This window comes from Mytilus galloprovincialis, chromosome 14 (genome assembly GCF_965363235.1).
Source record: "Mytilus galloprovincialis chromosome 14, xbMytGall1.hap1.1, whole genome shotgun sequence".
Lineage (NCBI taxonomy): Eukaryota > Metazoa > Mollusca > Bivalvia > Mytilida > Mytilidae > Mytilus > Mytilus galloprovincialis.
Genome location: NC_134851.1, coordinates 45,085,927 through 45,094,643, shown reverse-complemented (window position 1 = coordinate 45,094,643; position 8,717 = coordinate 45,085,927). Strand labels below are relative to the sequence as shown.

General features: G+C 30.8%; 1 long non-coding RNA gene across 2 annotated transcripts; it reads left to right on the top strand.

Moving 5' to 3' along the window:
- The first annotated feature begins 3,280 nt into the window (after nt 1–3,280).
- On the top strand, nt 3,281–6,598 carry LOC143058701 (uncharacterized). Of its 2 annotated transcripts, none has more exons than XR_012973194.1 (3): nt 3,281–3,324; nt 5,418–5,507; nt 6,512–6,598. It is a non-coding gene; the product is annotated as an uncharacterized LOC143058701 (long non-coding RNA). The 2 variants fall into 2 exon arrangements; XR_012973193.1 differs by lacking the exon at nt 3,281–3,324 and adding an exon at nt 4,959–5,154.
- The last annotated feature ends 2,119 nt before the right edge of the window (nt 6,599–8,717 follow it).

The following is an 8,717-nucleotide window of genomic DNA, read 5'->3' as shown; positions in this document are numbered from 1 at the left end:
TTTCAGGTATTTCGTAAATATCGTTTTACTTTGGTAATATTTATAATGGGATACACTCTTTTTGTCAACAATATCTGTTTCAGAGGAAAATATTTGTTTTTAAATTAAGTTATCTCCCCTAACATTGCATTGGTAAAGCTTAAAAAATACGTATGAAATCTGTCTTCCTCTTCATATTTAATACAAGTTTAAGAATGGATGGATAATTTATATAACCCTGTCATGAATGAATACTTCAGATAATTAATTGAACTTTTATAAAAAAAAAATTTATAATTTTACCAGCCATCCCCACTCTACACGTACGAACGAAATGAATGATCGGTGAATACAAATAATAAAATCATTTGGGAAGTTTGTTGACATCTTTGGTATTTGGTCACATTAAAATTTGGTATTAAGATCTATCTAAATAAGAACTATATTTTCGTGCGTATTTAATCAATGGCGCATTATCACGATTACCTCAGGGCACCGATTACCTCAGGGCATACAACAGCGGACCTAACTGCCACCTGCCAGTGAAGGCAGGATTCTAAATTTGTATTTAAAAAAAAAAATCAATATTTTTTATGTTATTAGCGCTACCCTAAAATCAACATTGCAGATTTGAATACAAGTTAATGCGTAGAGGTTTAAAATAAGGCCTAAGGGAAATTGAAAAATATTCTATTTTGACTTAGCCATAAACGCATTACTAAAGTATCATATATTTGGATTCCTTGCATTTATTACGTTAACTGATAGCAACACGTTTTTAATATAAAACAATTGATAACATATATGTAAACACTGATTCAATGATTTATAAGCCGATGTTACCAACGTTGTATTGTAAGAGTGTTCATCCAGTTTTAATTTTATGAGCGTTTCATACTAGTTTCCAGGCGAAAGATTTTTTTTTTATAGAAAAGCTCTCAATTATTTTATTGCAAGGATTGCAGTGTTTCTTCCACATAAGTCTGTTGGTGTTTGGATCTGTTAAGAGAACACAAATGTTCATGCAGATCATATACATATAGTACGTAACGCATTAATTGAGATATGTAACCGCGATATGATGGACCAGATAATTTGTAGCTGCTGATAAAATGGGAAGTTTACATTTTGAAAGTTGCAATCACCACGTTTGTCATATATTCTTGTTTAAACTTAAAGTTTTTGTTAATAATGGCGAAAATGAGGCATTTGAAGTGATGCAGTAACTCCAAGAAGTTTGATGCCTTAAAGTTATATCAGTAAAGCATATATACTGACTGACTTTAAAAACGCAACACTTATTTGTAGATATCTTTTAATCAAATCATAAAACTCCACATAAAACTACTATTCATGCTTTTCATACTTCTTTCTCTTTCAAACAATCAACATCTAATGTACCTAGCTGCGGTTATTGAACATACCGGGTTATTGAGAACGCAAAAATTTCTGAAAGCGAAATTTTGAACAAATAAAAGATTTTTACATTTTTGTTCCTTTGTGAAAACTTCTTTTCAATCCATACACACATAAATCTATTAAACACGTTGCATCTCCATATTGCAAAAACTGAGGAATAAAAAAACAGAATAACCCCAATAGAATACTGCAAACGTGAATGTGCAGCAACCAGACAACTTGACGTCAGAAACTTGTCTAACTGTCCGTCCGTCAACGATACCGGTAGACAGGATTATTGAAGACCAATAATGACCAGATCAGCATGTAGGGACAATGCAACGTCAACATAATTTGATTACGCAAAGTATTTGCGCGACAGGTCATGCCGCAGCGTCTACTGATTATTAAATTAATGAATGCCATTTTGCACAAATTTTTGCCATAAATGTTTTCCTTTAACTGAATTGCCAAAGAATCGACTGCAGAAAACATTAAAAGCGTTAAAAGTGTCAACCGCATAATTGCCAAAACCCATTAAATGGGTGAAACAAAGGCAGAAGGTGAAAAACAGAACCCAAAACTTGCCGAACAGAATTTGTTGACCTTCCTGCAAATCATTTTGGCGTGTGTTACGGGTAGTCATTGCTTTTGACAGTTACACGTTTATTGGTGAGGGAAAAACCAGGGTTTCAATGTATACTAAAATATTGGAACATTGCAAATGACGTTATCAATCCAACTTTCGACCTGGATTGATTACGTGTCTTTTTAACACTGAAGTATCGTAAAAACTTTCTGTTAATAAGTTTGTTTACAAAAAAATGCATATTCGAAAATGGAAATAAAAAACATAATCTAGTTTTTGGTTACTTCAGTCGGTCAGTATAGACGAAACAAAGTAAATTCGCAAAAGTACTGATCTTCAATAAAAATTCAAAATGGAAAGTTCCGAATCAAATGGCAAAATCAAATGGTAAATCACATCAAACGAATGGACAACAACTGTAATATTGCTGACTTGGTACAGGCATTTTCGAATGTAGGAAATTATAGAATAAATCTGATTTTATAGCGCTAAACAGCTCGCTTTTACGACAGTTGCATTGAATGCTATAATACAAACAACGATACGTGAATAAAACAAACAGACCCAATAGGTACTATTGTCACCAATAGGGATACAACAACAACACGAACCCCTTCAAAAGGGGGTGATTGTTGTACTCCGGAAAGGAAAGCAGACCCTGCTCTACATGTGGCAACTGTTGTGTTGCTTTACCAAAAATGGGTGTCCGGTATACACACGAAACAGCTTTAAAATGTTGATACATATAGTTTTGATTTGATAGGCTTATAAAAGCCGACAGAACTTGTCATAGATATGTATTATGCATCCTTTCAAAAAGATGACGAAATATATTGTTAGCAGTGAAAAGAGCAGCTGATCTTAAAGATTAATGAACTGGAAGGTTAACACAGTATCAATGGTTTTAAAATTTTTTTTAAAAAAATGTATTGGCTATGTCAAATGCTTTCTGTAAAACTATTAGAAGTGTATGGATCTTTATATGAATTACTTATATCATAAAACGTATATAAGTAAAGAACCAAAACACAATGCTCATTATAACATGTAAAGTGCTAAAAAATATTAGGTAGGTTAACTTTATGTTATTCAGATTATGTTTGTTTAGCTCTTGAAACAAATGAATTAAAAAAAAAACACAACAATATTAGTAATCAGTCATACGTGATCTACAGTACAGACAGTTTGTTTATTATTACCCCCTGAGTTGACGATTATATTACATTGTGAAAACGAACAAAGAGTGTCCTCTTTCATTTGTAAGTTAAATTTCTTCCTGATTGTAACTGACTGGTGTATATATTTACAGTGTTATTTAAAGTTTGTGAACATAGACAGAACCTGCTAATTCATACAAGGTTACGTATAAAACATTGTTTGAAATGTTATCGAATTAAGTTACTTTATACCAAGGTAGGAGGCTTAATATATATCTTTAAAAAAAAATCCAATAATTTTAATGTTTTTAGCGCTGAATTTAAATTGCAAATTTGAATAACAGTTAATGCAAAGAGATTCTTAATAAGACCAAAAGAAACTTGAAAAATATTCTTTAAATGACATAAACTGTAAGCGCATTACTTAGAAATTATGTAGATAGATCATATGCATGTCTTAAGCTAACGGATAACCGAACGTTTTTAATATAATTTATAAAAAAAAAAACAATTGAAAAACGAAGATTATTTACAAGAAATTAAATATATAAAGTGTCTTTTTTAATTTTACTTTGTCAGTTGTCAAGACACATGAAGCAACATGTATACGAAATAACTTAACTTACAATTTTATTTAAAACTGCTTATTACAACGAAGTTTTTTTGTTAAAGAACACTGGCTTTACATAACAATGGTTTAACCTAATATACAGTAGAAGTTGATATGCAACGAAAAAGGGCATTAAAGGAAAAAACAATTCACCTAAAAGTATGATATAAATTCTTATTCCCTCTTCATGTTTTCATACATTAATTAAATTATTATCCTTTGAGAGCACTAAGCCGATGATGTAATATATAAACATACTAAAACAAAATTGATTAGGTCGGCATTTCTAAATAAATCAAAATCCTAATCAATTATAAATACATTTTTTCAATATAATAATTAAAAAAAATATATATCTACTAAAACAAAATTGATCATGTTGATTAGAACATCATTTATTTTCTAAATAAAGCAAAAATTATACTTTTATATGTACAATTTACACACATTGGTTTTACGATCTTAAAGATTGATGAATTTGAGGATAAACATAGTATACATCATTTTTAAAAAGGTTGTTTTACAATATAAGAATTGCATTGTCTATGTCAATTGCTTTCTTTAGAAATATTTTATTGATATGGACTTTCAAATGAATTATTTATTTCATGAAACGTATACAAGTAGATAACTAAAGCACAATACTAATTATAACAAGCCCCAGTCACACTGTCACGTTTCAAGAGCTACGTTTACCTACGTTTTGATAGTGTAGCGAAACGGGAATATACGTAACGAAGCGTATCGGTACGTAGTGATCCTTTGTTCAAAACGGGACCTTCCCAATATGTTTTGAAAATTCAACAAAAGACGTAGCGAAAATTGAAATAAAGTAGAAACCTAGTAAAAACGTATCAAATCCTAGCGGAACGTAACAAAACGTGCTTACTACGTATCGAAACGTATCAATGCGTGGTGGAAACGTAAATATACACGTACTTATACGTAGCAAAACGTAACAAGAACGTAGCACAAAGCTAGTAAACCCTAGCTTTAAAAATAACGGAGGATTTTTAATCAAAACGTTATTGAAACGTAGTATTTTTTAACGGAATAACACGTGACAGTGTGACTGGGGCTTTAACTTCGTGTTATACATGTTATATAGATTACCTTTGTTTAGCTTTTGTAACAGATAAATAAAAAAGAAACACAAAAAAATCCAGTATTATTAATCAGTCATACGTGAGCTACAGTATAGTTAGTTCGTTTATTATTACCCCCTGAGTTGAAGAATATATTACATTGTGAAAACGAACAAAGAGTGTCCGCTTTCACTTAAAAGTTTGATTTCTTCCTGATTGTTACTGATTGGCTTATATATTTAGAATGCTATTTAAATTTGAACATAGACAAAACATATTTGATCATATCAAAACATTGCCTTCATTGTTAACAAGAGATTTGTACGTACTATCAAGGTAGGAGAATTTCTAAAAAAAACATCCATAATCATAATGTTTTAGCACATGCAGAACCCGAATAACTTTACTGCTTAGATTAAATATGTCAGCAAGTACTTGGTATTTTCTGATGACCTTTTCGATATGCTCTTTGGCGTAATCCTGTTTCACCAACATTCTACTCAGATACTGATGACGTTTTATAAAGTCTGAGTATGTAAGTTATATTGATATCAATCAATATCAAATCCATCAAGATGATGTTTTCTATCTGTTTTCAGAAACCATGGCGTTTAAACTGATAAACTTGACAGTTCTCATGACAATATTGGTAGCCCTTCAAGATGTCTGCTTCAGTAAAACAGTGACATGTATGTTAGAATTTTCTATATAAAAAAAAGTCAACCATTTTGGGCAGGGATTTCAGTCAGCGTTTAAAACAATAACAATCAAAACCGAGGAGTAAACAAAGACTCACAAAACCAAAGGACATTTACATCAACAGTTAGAAATAATGATTAAGAAACAACACGAACTCCACTAAAAACCGGTCATGAAATCAGGTGCTCCCGAAGGGTAAGCATTTCCTGCACTGTCTACGGCACCCGTCGTGTTATAGATAGACTAAATAGATTTTAGTCGATAGCATTTTTAAAAATCGCAGCTGACCAAACATACATTATGTATCCTTAGGTTCAAGTTCAATATAGAAAAAAATATATGTTTACATTCAATTGTCAATTAAGAATTGTTCATCAAATGAACAGACATAACATTTCTACTGGACATACAGAATAAAAACAGTGTCTGCTTAACTTAATAAACATTTGGTAGCCCTTATCTCTCTCATGCCACTAATGAAAACAGCAAGCAAGTACAACTTGTGACGTATTTCCATTTAAATTAACACGTATGATGTTAATAAGTATCTTGACAGGTAAAACGAGTATTACAGTTCAATGGGTTATGGTATAGAGCTTAGAGAACGCTGTGATTTGTATGTACTCTGACATAACTACACAATTATTAATATTCATACTTGAATTATATATTCAGAAGTCGTACAGCATTTTAAATCAATGTGAACAAGTTTATTGCTAGAAGTTATGTCAATCAGGCTGTCTGTTTTTCTATATTACAACATTATTGATATGTTGATTGTTTGTTGCTTGACGTCTATTATATTGCAAAATGACAAATTATTAGATACAAAAGCTTTTGGTAAGTTATTGATTGGTTGATTGTATGTTGCTTTACGTCTATTATATTGCATAATGACGACAAATTATTAGATACAAAAGCTTTTAGTAAATTCTTATATTTTCTTTCGTTTATGCCTACAAATTGCTTAATACTGGTATTTCATTTTTGTTAGATTCCTTTCCAAATGATGCATGTGATGCACCGACGTATGTTGTTGATAAAGATACCAAAGCTTTAATGAAGTTTGAAGGGTATTTAACGCTGTATATGCATTATTGAAGACCGTCAATTAAAAACTTAGAAAAAAAATCATAAGCCTAATAGAAACATCCAGCAGCAAAAAAGTGAAGAACGACGAAAGAATAGACAAAAAAAATATATTTTGTTTTACAAAATTCCGTTACCTCCAACTGTTAAACAAAATATGTTAATCCTGTGTATACGAAGCCACGTCGAATGATATAAAGATTCCACAACTGCAAAAGGTGTATAACGATATTTCTCGACTCGAGACAGTTAAATTTACATATTTGAAGCGCGAGGCTTGCTGGGCTTTTTAAATAATTAAATCTTAACTATTGAGAGTGGAGAAATGTCGTATTACACGAGTTACATCTTATGATTTTATCCTTCCTTTTCAAAGATTTGAGGAAAGTTATGTACTGTTGATGTGACGTCATCAGACATGGTCGCCTTTATTCATGACGTCACAATAAGAAAATTCAGTTTTATAGAACACCGATACAGTGTTTTATGATAATTACATAACACCAAGTAGTGTTCGACTGATGTTTTTGAACTTTGTAATACTGATAACCTTACATTGTTTTTATGTAGTAGTAATTATAAATTGTATGTTGAACACTTTTCTGTTAACTTTCAGATTAAAGGTAAAGATTGTGATAGGGATCCTTACCCTGGTGACCTTTTTCTTTCGAATTGGATATACTTTGTCGATTATGTTTCCTTCGAAGTAAAGAAAAATGATAAAGAACATGATGGATACAACAAACACATTAAAAATACCACATGAGGACTTTATACCAGACAAACTAAATGATACTTTTACGTTTGAAATTGAAACAAGAGTAGAATATCACTGTAAGTATATCCATATATGGCTAAAGTTCTAGATATAACCTACATGTCACTATGAATATGCAAACTTATTATTTTGTTTGGCAGGTGCTCAGCCGATTTAGCTGTTTTTACTGGGACTTGACTATGAGTGTTGCTGTTTACTTTAACCTATTGTTCAAACAGATTTTTAAAATTTACAATTTAATAGGGACATTTGAATTGACTGACCAGTTGGTATTGTTAGAGTTAAGCCTACGTTGATGATAACTGTAAAGTTTTAATTCACAGTTATGTAAATTTACTTCTACAACTAGATATGCCACCGAGAGCAATAGCGAATACGACTCATCCATTTGCAAAGGCTATGACAGTCATTTTGAAAATTCTTAAGGTAGATTCATGGCATACCGCCATCTTGGATTGCACAATCACAGTACAAAATCGGTCTAGTTTTTTGCCCAAATCTGCAAATTTGGAGACAGATTTGCAATTTAATGGTTGGACCGTTTTTTTATATAAAGAAAACTTGGTGATTTATTGTATATTTCCAAATATTTAAACAAATATCATTTTTTTTTTTTAGAAAATAATTCTTTTTCAAATGAGTCTTTCAAATGGAGATACCTCTTTATTAAAAAAAATATACCTAAATAATAAGTTTGTTTTTAATTTTTTACTTGCAACAAGAAAATAAGTTCGGTAAAACCATTTTTTCTTTTTATTTTCTTAAAACATTATAAAGCCTATCTTCTCACAATTTATTTCAAAACACTATCTCATAGAATTGTTTGTATGCACAAAAAAAAATTTTCTAACCAAATCTAGGCAATTTTCAACGACATTAAAAATAAGCCGGTTACATATACTTTTAATTATATTTTTCATAAAAGCATTTTTAAATCTTCATTTTGACAATACAAAAAAAACCATCTGTCTCAAAAAGTTTAAACTTATGATCAACCTGAAGTGAAATGACTAATCCATACATGTCAACTATTATTTCTGTGAAGTGTCTTACATTTTAGAGCTTTTTTACTGTTTCTATGTTAACAGCCGCCATTTGGAAATTCCAAAGTGATCCGACAATCGGCAATTACCAATTAACATTTTGTGAAGTTAAATATACTTTTTAGCATTTGTTATTATTTTGGGGCATTTTTGCTGTATCCATGGTAAAAACTACCATTTTTGATCATTCAAATGTCTCTTGCATAATTGCACATAGTGTTTCACATCATTACACAGTTCCATAAACAATGGTTTATTCATTTTCAAGAAGCATAATGTGTTGAAGAATG